General features: G+C 31.5%; 2 non-coding genes across 2 annotated transcripts; one reads left to right on the top strand and one right to left on the bottom strand.

Annotated features, from left to right (window-relative positions):
* The first annotated feature begins 6,553 nt into the window (after window positions 1–6,553).
* Trnai-uau (transfer RNA isoleucine (anticodon UAU)) lies at window positions 6,554–6,662 on the top strand. Its single transcript has 2 exons — window positions 6,554–6,591; window positions 6,627–6,662. It is a non-coding gene; the product is annotated as a tRNA-Ile (tRNA).
* A 654-nt stretch (window positions 6,663–7,316) lies between these two features.
* Window positions 7,317–7,406, bottom strand: Trnay-gua (transfer RNA tyrosine (anticodon GUA)). The gene is given in 2 exon segments: window positions 7,317–7,352; window positions 7,370–7,406. It is a non-coding gene; the product is annotated as a tRNA-Tyr (tRNA).
* Window positions 7,407–12,068: the final 4,662 nt, after the last annotated feature.

The raw sequence follows: 12,068 nt of genomic DNA, 5'->3' as shown, positions 1-12,068 counted from the left end.
TTGGGTTTTTTTTTCATTTATTTTGTTTCAGTTGCAAATGAATATTCACGCCCTTTCGTCAAACTCCGAAATGAATGAAAGAAAAGAGCTAGAGAGAAATCAACGAAAAACTGCAGCCAGATTGTTTTTCTTTATCATGTTCGCATTGTAGTTTGAAAAATTTGCAAAAAATAATCTATATCAATTGCATAGCTTTTTAAGCCGTCTAAAAGGGTTTGGACTATACGAATATTTTACAAGCAACTTGAATCTTTGCTGTATCATAAATGTTGAAAAAATATGGCAGTTTGTAACATTGCTCCGGTGAAATCGATCATGACAATCTTACTAATAATGTAGATGTTAGCCATGTTAATTTGGTTGAATTTAATGATGTCTCTGGTGTATCTGAGAATAATGTTAAAGATATTGATCATATATCTAATATAGAAAATACTGCCTCCTCTCAGGATAAAATCAAAAGCCAGGGAGGAGTCAGCCATAGTACTTGTGATACTTTGGATGATTTTGAAATGGACACTCATTCATTGACAAGTGATTGTCAGTTGGCGAGTGGTGATGAGTTTACTGTTGTGGGTAAGAAAAAATCCTACTTGGGTATCAAAAGGCGAAATAAATTTCAGATTAAGCCTAATTTAAAGGCAGCTAGATTGTCAAATGTTAAAAATAAGTTAATGAAGTAACAATGGAGTGGAATGTGTCATTAGTTATGAACTTTTGTTTTGTGATGGCTACTTTTAACTTCATTAGCCTTAATTGTAATGGTTTGTGTGACAAAAATAAAAGGGATTGTATTTTTGCATTATGTATTGAAAGAAAATATGACATTGTTTGTTTACAGGAAACATTTTGGACTGATAAATTGTATGAGGATATTCAAATTGATAAAACTGTATGGGATGGTGAGATTTTTGCCAGTAATAGCATTTGTAATAGGAAAGGGGTTGCCATTCTTGTAAGTAAAAGGTTGAAAAATGTTTTTAAAGTTTGTGAGAGTGTATGTGGAAGATTACTTCATATACAAGGTAAAATTCTTGACAAAAGTTTGGACATAATTAATTTGTATGCTCCAAATAATGTTAGTGAAAAGTGTAATTTTTTCAATGATTGTAAAAGTAAAATATATGGAGATGAATTTATTATAATAGCAGGTGATTATAATACCACTCTTTCCCCTTTAGACAAAAGTGGGAAAACTGTTTTTTATGCTGACAGATCTTTAAAATGTCTGACTGAATTGATAAATGAAAAAGGTTTATCTGATGTATGGAGAGATAGAAATGTAGGTGTTAAAATGTTTTCAAGAAAACAAGTTGTACAAAGTTTTTTAACTCAAAGTAGAATTGATTATTTTTTAGTTTCTTGTAATTTAAAACCATTTATAAAGAATGTTTTTTACAATGATACATCTTTCAGTGATCATTCTATTGTTAGTATGAAATTAGATTTTTCTGAAGTTGAAAAAGGACCTGGTGTTTGGATTTTTAACAAGTCCTTATTGAGTGATGATTTTTTTGTTGAAAAAATTAGAAATATCTTACTTGATGAAATTGGTTCAGATTTTTATTTTTCACATCCATTAATTTGGTGGGATAATTTGAAATATAAAATCAAGAAAACAAGTCAACTCTATGGTAAAGAAAAACAGAGAGAGTTATATAGAGATTATTATAGAATACAGAATAAGTTACAAGAATTGTCAATAAAGGCTGCTTGTGGTAATGATATAGATCATGTCAAATATTTAGAGTTGAAAGAGGAACTTGAAAGTTTAGAAAAACATAGATGTAATGGTGCTGTTATAAGATCCAAATGTCAATATTCATTAGAAAGTGATAAAAGTACAACCTATTTTTTGAATTTAGAGAAACATAGACAGAATAGAAATATGATAAATTGTTTGAAAAATTGTGATGGTAATGTTGTCAGTGAAACTGCTGAAATTTTAGATGTTATTTATAGTTTTTATAAAAGGCTATTTTCTTGTGTACAAACTGATTATGAAGCAATTGATAAAATGTTAGATTGTATTAACGTCAATGTTGACGTTTGTGATGTTGAAAAATGTGATGAGGAAATTAATATTGAAGAAATAAAAACCTCTATAAAAGGTATGAAACAAGGAAAAACACCTGGTCCTGATGGACTCACGGTGGAGTTTTATTTATATTTTTTTAATGAGTTGAAAGATGTTTTGAAATATATTTATGATACAGTTGAAGAGAATAAAGTTTTATCTAGGTCTATGAGGTATGGAATGATTAACCTAATTTATAAAAATAGAGGTGACAAAACTGACTTGAAAAATTTTAGACCTATCAGTTTATTGAATGTAGATTATAAAATATTAGCAAGAGTCATGGCAAATAGGTTTAAATTTGTACTTCCAAAGATTATTTCACCAAATCAGAGTTGTTGTATAATAGGTAAAGACATCTCTGATACTACTGTTACTGTAAGAGACATAATTGACTTGGTTGAAATGGATAATCTAGAATGTTATTTGTTAAAGTTAGATCAGGAAAAGGCTTTTGACAGGGTTGGGCATGAATATCTTTTCTCGGTTTTACAAAAATTTGGTTTTGGGGAGAGATTTATATCTTGGATAAAAATCTTTTATACAGATATTTTTAGTACTGTCAAGTGCAATGGTTTCCTATCCAAATATTTTCCATTGGCAAACTCTGTTAAACAAGGTTGCCCAATATCTGCTTTATTGTATGTTTTAGTTGCTGAACCTTTAAGTATAATGATCAAAAGGAATGATAGGATTCAAGGTATTAACATTCCTGTTGTGAATATTGAAGAAAAAATATTTTCACATGCTGATGACACTACATTGATATTGTCTGACAAAAATTCAGTAACTGAATCATTTAATGTTTTACAATTGTATGAACAAGCATCTGGGGCAAAATTAAATAAAGATAAATCTGAAATTTTGGCATTGGGTACTGGAAAAATATCAAAAAATGATTTAGATGCTTGGAAAATTAAAGAGTGTGATGGGGTTTTACAGCTTTTAGGCATATGGATTGGCAAGGATAAAAAGTTATGTGATAGTCTGAATTGGGAATGCAAAGTGCAGTCTATTTCAAAAATACTGAATCTTTGGAAAATGAGACAATTGTCAATACATGGTAGAGTAACTGTGATAAATACTCTTTTAATGAGCAAACTTTGGTATACTCTGATGGTAGTTAATATACCAGAAAAATACTATTTAGATATCAAGAAATTGTGCATCGGGTTTTTGTGGAATGATAAACCATCTTTGGTTGCTTATGATGTTGTTATTAATAGAATACTAGATGGAGGTTTGAACTTTCCAGAAATTTTACATAAGATGTATGCTTTTAGACTTAAATTTTTAAGTCGTTTGTTAGATGTAGAGTATTGTGCTGTTTGGAAGCATCTTTGTACTTATTTCTTTTCCAAAGTACAAGATATGAAACTTGGTATTGAGATTTTGTTCTGTCAATTTAAGCAGAGACAGTTGGGGAGTTTACCTGATTTTTATAAATGTATGCTGTTTGCTTGGGGAAAGATACGTGATTATATTGAAATTGATATCAATTTGAATAATGTATTTGACCTGCCTCTGTTCAATAATCCTTTGATTACTAATAATGGTAATATGCTGTATATCAAGACTTTTATAGATGCAGGCATTATTAAAGTGAAAGATTTAGCATTTGAATGTAAAAAGGGATTCATGAGAGATGATTTTGTTCAAGATATTGTTTCTGAAAAGTTTCCACAGGTATCTGCTGCTAAGATTATTAAGGTAGTACAATGTATAAAACAATGTATTCCTGATGAATGTAAAATTTTAGTAGAAAATAGTGAAAATGTTCGTAGAAATCTCAGTTTGAATATAAAATGTAATGTTAATAATAGAAAGTACTCTTTTCCTAATACAACAAAGTTTTTTTATTCTATGTTGTTGAAATCATTATCAAAAGAACCAAATGCTGTCAAATATTGGTGTGAGATGTGTTCTGATTTTGATACTCAAAAAGTCCAAACAATTTTGAACTTTCCATTTTTACCAAGTGATTGGATTGAGTTATCATTTAAAATATTTCATAGAGTTTTATTTACTAAGGAGAGGTTATTGAGATGTCGCATTACTGATGATTCATTGTGTCCAGTTTGTGATGATATGCATGAGGACTTAGAACATCTTATAATTTCGTGTAGATGTTTGACTCGATTCAATGACTTTTTTAAAGACTTTTTACATAATATATTGTGTAATAGTTCAGCTAGCTTTATCAATATGTTAGACTTTAATTTTCTATGTTATTTCGGTCTACTCAAGAAAGATAAAAAAGTAAACTTTTATTTTGTTAATACTGCTTTATCTGTTAGAAGGTTTTGTGTTGTAAAGAGAAGAAATTTAGTCATGAAAGATGAGAAAGTTTTGCACATTATTTCTTATTTTAAATCTGTTCTTCAAAAGCATGTTAATTATGCTTACATGTATTATATACAGAAAAAGAACTTTTCTTTGTTTCAAAAATATTACTTGAATGACAATCCTGTTCTGCGCATCTCTGATGATAATGTTGTGATAGACTTTTAAATATACTTATTCATATATATACTGTCAATGTAATTTAAGGACAATTTGTGATCTGTGATATGTGAATTATTGGGAGACTAGCCCAATAATTCTTTTATATGATGTTTTACTGTCAATAAAATTTTATCAAGATAAAAAAAAAAAAAAACGCGCCGTACTTATAGACAGTACCTTCACTGTGCTTGCACAGTATGAGTAATGCGGAGGTTGTGAGTTCGATCCTCACCCGGAGCAATTAGTTTTTTGGGAATTCAAATACTCTGGTAACGTCAATACAAAATTATAATGGTCACTTGGGTTAAGCTGTGCAATAGTTCTGCAAAGAATTTGTGACCAAAACATGTGCCCGAGCTATCAAAAGTTGAAGGCGATACTTCCCGCAAGTAACACTATTGCTTTATATCGCATGGTCCACTATAGTACTGTTAATTGCAAGTAAGTATCTAAATCATGATCACTAGCGTTTCTTCGAAATTTGAGTTATAGTTTTTTCTATGAGTGTACTGAGAAATTTGTTTGGAATTTTGTATGAAAGGAATCTAATTGGTTGTCAAGAAAGTTACATTATCATGCACATCCTTGATATAAAGGCACTTGTTGTTTGCAGTCATTTACCACCCTAGACTTTATTTCTTTTCCAAGTTGGTTTTGCCTCTGGCAAAGTTAATTCTTAGCAGTTGTTAATCAATGTTACGAGTAAGTGACAAGATATTTGAAGGATCTTCAGACCTGAGTTGGTGCAAAACAAAACACGCATTAGCATTCGAGTTTTCGTTAGTTGCAATCGTTGGCTGTAAAACTACTGTCTACACCTTTCCCAAGATAATGATCAGGAGAGATTTTGCAGTGTTTAGAGAGACCGAAAAAAAAAAATTATATCCCGCGAGGCGGATTCGAACCACCGACCTAACGATGACTAGTTTACAATCCACTACAGTCCTCCGCTCTTTTTTTTTCTTGATAAAAGTTTATTCACAAAAATATATTTACATGTAAAAGAATTATTGGGCTAATCTCCCACTAATTCACATATCACAGATAACAATTAATAATATCATGTATGTTAAGTCAATCTTCCATATTATATAATGGCTTGCATACTAAAAGTCAATCACAACATTTTCGTCACAGATACGTAAAACAGGATTTCTTTTCAAGTAGTATTTTTCAAACAATGAAAAGTTCTTCTTTTTATAATACATATAAGCATAATTTACATGTCGCTGAAGTACGGACTTAAAATAATTTTGAATATCTAGTACGTTCTCATCTTTCACAGCTACATTTCTCCTTTTCGCAACACAAAATTTTCTAAATGCTAAGACAGTATTAACAAAATAATAGTTACTGTTTTTATCTTTCTCAGTTAATCCAAAATAACATAGAAAATTAAAATCAAGCATATTGACATATCTTGTAGAGCTATTGCACAAAATATTATGTAGGAAATCCTTCAAAAAGTTGTTGAATTTAGTTAAACATCTACATGAATTATAAGATGTTCCAAATCTTCATGTACATCATAACATACTGGACATAAAGAACAGTCCTCCGCTCTACCAACTGAGCTATCACGGGATCATACTAGGCTGTCATTATTTTTAGCTTTTATTTCTGCGGCATACATTTTAAAGGTCGGAGTTCAAAATACATTTAAGATCATGATTTTGGGTTTTTTTTCATTTATTTTATGTTTCAGTTGCAAATGAATATTCACGCCCTTTCGTCAAACTCCGAAATGAATGAAAGAAAAGAGCTAGAGAGAAATCAACGAAAAACTGCAGCCAGATTGTTTTTCCTTATCATGTTCGCATTGTAGTTTGAAAAATTTGCAAAAAATAATCTATATCAATTGCATAGCTTTTTAAGCCGTCTAAAAGGGTTTGGACTATACGAATATTTTACAAGCAACTTGAATCTTTGCTGTATCATAAATGTTGAAAAAATATGGCAGTTTGTAACATTGCTCCGGTGGCACAATCGGTTAGCGCGCCGTACTTATAGACAGTACCTTCACTGTGCTTGCACAGTATGAGGAATGCGGAGGTTGTGAGTTCGATCCTCACCCGGAGCAATTAGTTTTTTGGGAATTCAAATACTCTGGTAACGTCAATACAAAATTATAATGGTCACTTGGGTTAAGCTGTGCAATAGTTCTGCAAAGAATTTGTGACCAAAACATGTGCCCGAGCTATCAAAAGTTGAAGGCGATACTTCCCGCAAGTAACACTATTGCTTTATATCGCATGGTCCACTATAGTACTGTTAATTGCAAGTAAGTATCTAAATCACGATCACTAGCGTTTCTTCGAAATTTGAGTTATAGTCTTTTCTATGAGTGTACTGAGAAATTTGTTTGGAATTTTGTATGAAAGGAATCTAATTGGTTGTCAAGAAAGTTACATTATCATGCACATCCTTGATATAAAGGCACTTGTTGTTTGCAGTCATTTACCACCCTAGACTTTATTTCTTTTCCAAGTTGGTTTTGCCTGTGGCAAAGTTAATTCTTAGCAGTTGTTAATCAATGTTACGAGTAAGTGACAAGATATTTGAAGGATCTTCAGACCTGAGTTGGTGCAAAACAAAACACGCATTAGCATTCGAGTTTTCGTTAGTTGCAATCGTTGGCTGTAAAACTATTGTCTACACCTTTCCCAAGATAATGATCAGGAGAGATTTTGCAGTGTTTAGACAGACCGAAAAACAAAAACAAAAAAAAATTATATCCCGCGAGGCGGATTCGAACCACCGACCTAAGGATGACTAGTTTACAATCCACTACAGTCCTCCGCTCTACCAACTGAGATATCACGGGATCATACTAGGCTGTCATTATTTTTAGCTTTTATTTCTGCGGCGTACATTTTAAAGGTCGGAGTTCAAAATACATTTAAGATCATGATTTTGGGTTTTTTTTTCATTTATTTTATGTTTCAGTTGCAAATGAATATTCACGCCCTTTCGTCAAACTCCGAAATGAATGAAAGAAAAGAGCTAGAGAGAAATCAACGAAAAACTGCAGCCAGATTGTTTTTCCTTATCATGTTCGCATTGTAGTTTGAAAAATTTGCAAAAAATAATCTATATCAATTGCATAGCTTTTTAAGCCGTCTAAAAGGGTTTGGACTACACGAATATTTTACAAGCAACTTGAATCTTTGCTGTATCATAAATGTTGAAAAAATATGGCAGTTTGTAACATTGCTCCGGTGGCACAATCGGTTAGCGCGCCGTAGTAATATAAATTTGGATGTCTCTCAAATGTCAATGTATGGGTTATAGGGATCGGTTTTTGGATGCATCATCTGTAGGATGTAAACATTGTGTCGTCCGAGAATTTTTCTTTGTTTGGTGAGTTCTTCGCCGTATTTTTGTGTGTAAATATTTCCTGAACATTGTTAGATGATATTTGCTTTAAAGTGATAATAGTTTCCATATAAATATTCGTTTTATATCCCCTTTTCCTGCTTTTTCGTAGCAGGAAAAAGGGGGAGGAAAGGTGCGCTCGATTCGTTTCTTGAGATCCATCTAAGAACTAATGGCGAACTTTGAAAGAAGTGGACCAGAAAGGTCCAATAGAAAGTCTTTTAATGTTGAAAATGAATTTTCAAAGGAGAAAACTGTTTTAATTTCATGTGTACTTGAAGGTTCTGGGAAAGTTGAACCTGATTCAGTAATTGATGAAATTGAATTGAAATGTGGTAGAGGAAGTGTTATAGCATGTGTGCCAAAGACCGGCAGTGGATATGAAGTTGTATTTAGAGAGAGGCAGATGATGGAACCAATTCTTGGTGATTTATCAGTCAGTGGTAAAACATTTCAAGTGACTGAATTAGAATCCAGCTTCAGATATGTTTCAATACTCAACTTGAGTATGTATGTAACTGATGCTGAAATCATTGAAAGATTTTCAAAAATTGGAGTTGAAGTGGTGTCACCAATTAAAAAACATAAGATGAAGTCGAAAAACTATATTTATGATGGAACAAGAGTATTTAAGGCAAAACTTCCACCTAATATGAAATCCGTCCCCTACTCGATGAAGTTCTCAGTGAATGAAAAAGAAACTGCATACTATCGTGTGATCCACAATCATCAAGTTAGAGTGTGTCATGGGTGTTTTAGCCCGGACCACATATATAAAGATTGTCCTGATTTCAAGTGTTTTGAGTGTGGCGAGCTAGGTCATATTAGTAGGAAAGGCTTGAAAAATAAGTGTTCTTTCTGCTTTTACAAGAAGGAGAACTGTAAGTGTGAAACCTTGAGGAAGACAGGCGTGGGTAATTCATGTACAGAATTCCAAACTGATTCCTACTCGGGCATTTTTAAGGATCATGACATTCAACATTCAAGTGACAGAATGTTTCATACAGAAAATGATGATTCAAGTGATGTTTCTGAAGATGACGAATGGGCACAGAACACCAGAAGACGTGAAAATGTTGTCAGTAGTGTTCATTCCCGTTGTCGTGATGATGTCAGTCATGTTGACACTAATGGCGATGCTACCCATACAACTGTGGAGGCGGTTGTTGAGCCGATAGCGAATGGTGATAATGGTGTTGCTAGCCATATCACAGATGATGTTCCGAATGGTGTTGCTAGCCAGTGTATTGATGAATGTGACGGTGCTAGTCACGATGGAGCGAATCATGAAGTGGATGGTGATGACGTTTCTGAGGTGTTAGATGATGTTTGTGACATGATTCATGGTGTTGAAGATATTGTAAGTGGTGAAGATAAAGAAAAAGTAGAATAAGAAATCGATCATGACAATCTTACTAATAATGTAGATGTTAGCCATGTTAATTTGGTTGAATTTAATGATGTCTCTGGTGTATCTGAGAATAATGTTAAAGATATTGATCATATATCTAATATAGAAAATACTGTCTCCTCTCAGGATAAAATCAAAAGCCAGGGAGAAGTCAGCCATAGTACTTGTGATACTTTGGATGATTTTGAAATGGACACTCATTCATTGACAAGTGATTGTCAGTTGGCGAGTGGTGATGAGTTTACTGTTGTGGGTAAGAAAAAATCCTACTTGGGTATCAAAAGGCGAAATAAATTTCAGATTAAGCCTAATTTAAAGGCAGCTAGATTGTCAAATGTTAAAAATAAGTTAATGAAGTAACAATGGAGTGGAATGTGTCATTAGTTATGAACTTTTGTTTTGTGATGGCTACTTTTAACTTCATTAGCCTTAATTGTAATGGTTTGTGTGACAAAAATAAAAGGGATTGTATTTTTGCATTATGTATTGAAAGAAAATATGACATTGTTTGTTTACAGGAAACATTTTGGACTGATAAATTGTATGAGGATATTCAAATTGATAAAACTGTATGGGATGGTGAGATTTTTGCCAGTAATAGCATTTGTAATAGGAAAGGGGTTGCCATTCTTGTAAGTAAAAGGTTGAAAAATGTTTTTAAAGTTTGTGAGAGTGTATGTGGAAGATTAGTTCATATACAAGGTAAAATTCTTGACAAAAGTTTGGACATAATTAATTTGTATGCTCCAAATAATGTTAGTGAAAAGTGTAATTTTTTCAATGATTGTAAAAGTAAAATATATGGAGATGAATTTATTATAATAGCAGGTGATTATAATACCACTCTTTCCCCTTTAGACAAAAGTGGGAAAACTGTTTTTTATGCTGACAGATCTTTAAAATGTCTGACTGAATTGATAAATGAAAATGGTTTATCTGATGTATGGAGAGATAGAAATGTAGGTGTTAAAATGTTTTCAAGAAAACAAGTTGTACAAAGTTTTTTAACTCAAAGTAGAATTGATTATTTTTTAGTTTCTTGTAATTTAAAACCATTTATAAAGAATGTTTTTTACAATGATACATCTTTCAGTGATCATTCTATTGTTAGTATGAAATTAGATTTTTCTGAAGTTGAAAAAGGACCTGGTGTTTGGATTTTTAACAAGTCCTTATTGAGTGATGATTTTTTTGTTGAAAAAATTAGAAATATCTTACTTGATGAAATTGGTTCAGATTTTTATTTTTCACATCCATTAATTTGGTGGGATAATTTGAAATATAAAATCAAGAAAACAAGTCAACTCTATGGTAAAGAAAAACAGAGAGAGTTATATAGAGATTATTATAGAATACAGAATAAGTTACAAGAATTGTCAATAAAGGCTGCTTGTGGTAATGATATAGATCATGTCAAATATTTAGAGTTGAAAGAGGAACTTGAAGGTTTAGAAAAACATAGATGTAATGGTGCTGTTATAAGATCCAAATGTCAATATTCATTAGAAAGTGATAAAAATACAACCTATTTTTTGAATTTAGAGAAACATAGACAGAATAGAAATATGATAAATGGTTTAAAAAAATGTGATGGTAATGTTGTCAGTGAAACTGCTGAAATTTTAGATGTTATTTATAGTTTTTATAAAAGGCTATTTTCTTGTGTACAAACTGATTATGAAGCAATTGATAAAATGTTAGATTGTATTAATGTCAATGTTGACGTTTGTGATGTTGAAAAATGTGATGAGGAAATTAATATTGAAGAAATAAAAACCTCTATAAAAGGTATGAAACAAGGAAAAACACCTGGTCCTGATGGACTCACGGTGGAGTTTTATTTATATTTTTTTAATGAGTTGAAAGATGTTTTGAAATATATTTATGATACAGTTGAAGAGAATAAAGTTTTATCTAGGTCTATGAGGTATGGAATGATTAACCTAATTTATAAAAATAGAGGTGACAAAACTGACTTGAAAAATTTTAGACCTATCAGTTTATTGAATGTAGATTATAAAATATTAGCAAGAGTCATGGCAAATAGGTTTAAATTTGTACTTCCAAAGATTATTTCACCAACTCAGAGTTGTTGTATAATAGGTAAAGACATCTCTGATACTACTGTTACTGTAAGAGACATAATTGACTTGGTTGAAATGGATAATCTAGAATGTTATTTGTTAAAGTTAGATCAGGAAAAGGCTTTTGACAGGGTTGGGCATGAATATCTTTTTTCGGTTTTACAAAAATTTGGTTTTGGGGAGAGATTTATATCTTGGATAAAAAATTTTTATACAGATATTTTTAGTACTGTCAAGTGCAATGGTTTCCTATCCAAATATTTTCCATTGGCAAACTCTGTTAAACAAGGTTGCCCAATATCTGCTTTATTGTATGTTTTAGTTGCTGAACCTTTAAGTATAATGATCAAAAGGAATGATAGGATTCAAGGTATTAACATTCCTGTTGTGAATATTGAAGAAAAAATATTTTCACATGCTGATGACACTACATTGATATTGTCTGACAAAAATTCAGTAACTGAATCATTTAATGTTTTACAATTGTATGAACAAGCATCTGGGGCAAAATTAAATAAAGATAAATCTGAAATTTTGGCATTGGGTACTGGAAAAATATCAAAAAATGATTTAGATGCTTGGAAAATTAAAGAGTGTGATGGGGTTTTACAGCTTT

The sequence above is a fragment of the Perna viridis genome, chromosome 2 (assembly GCF_037379345.1).
Source record: "Perna viridis isolate PV_CMFRI_1.1 ecotype Kerala chromosome 2, ASM3737934v1, whole genome shotgun sequence".
NCBI classification, from domain to species: domain Eukaryota; kingdom Metazoa; phylum Mollusca; class Bivalvia; order Mytilida; family Mytilidae; genus Perna; species Perna viridis.
This window is presented reverse-complemented; position numbering and strand designations above follow the sequence as displayed.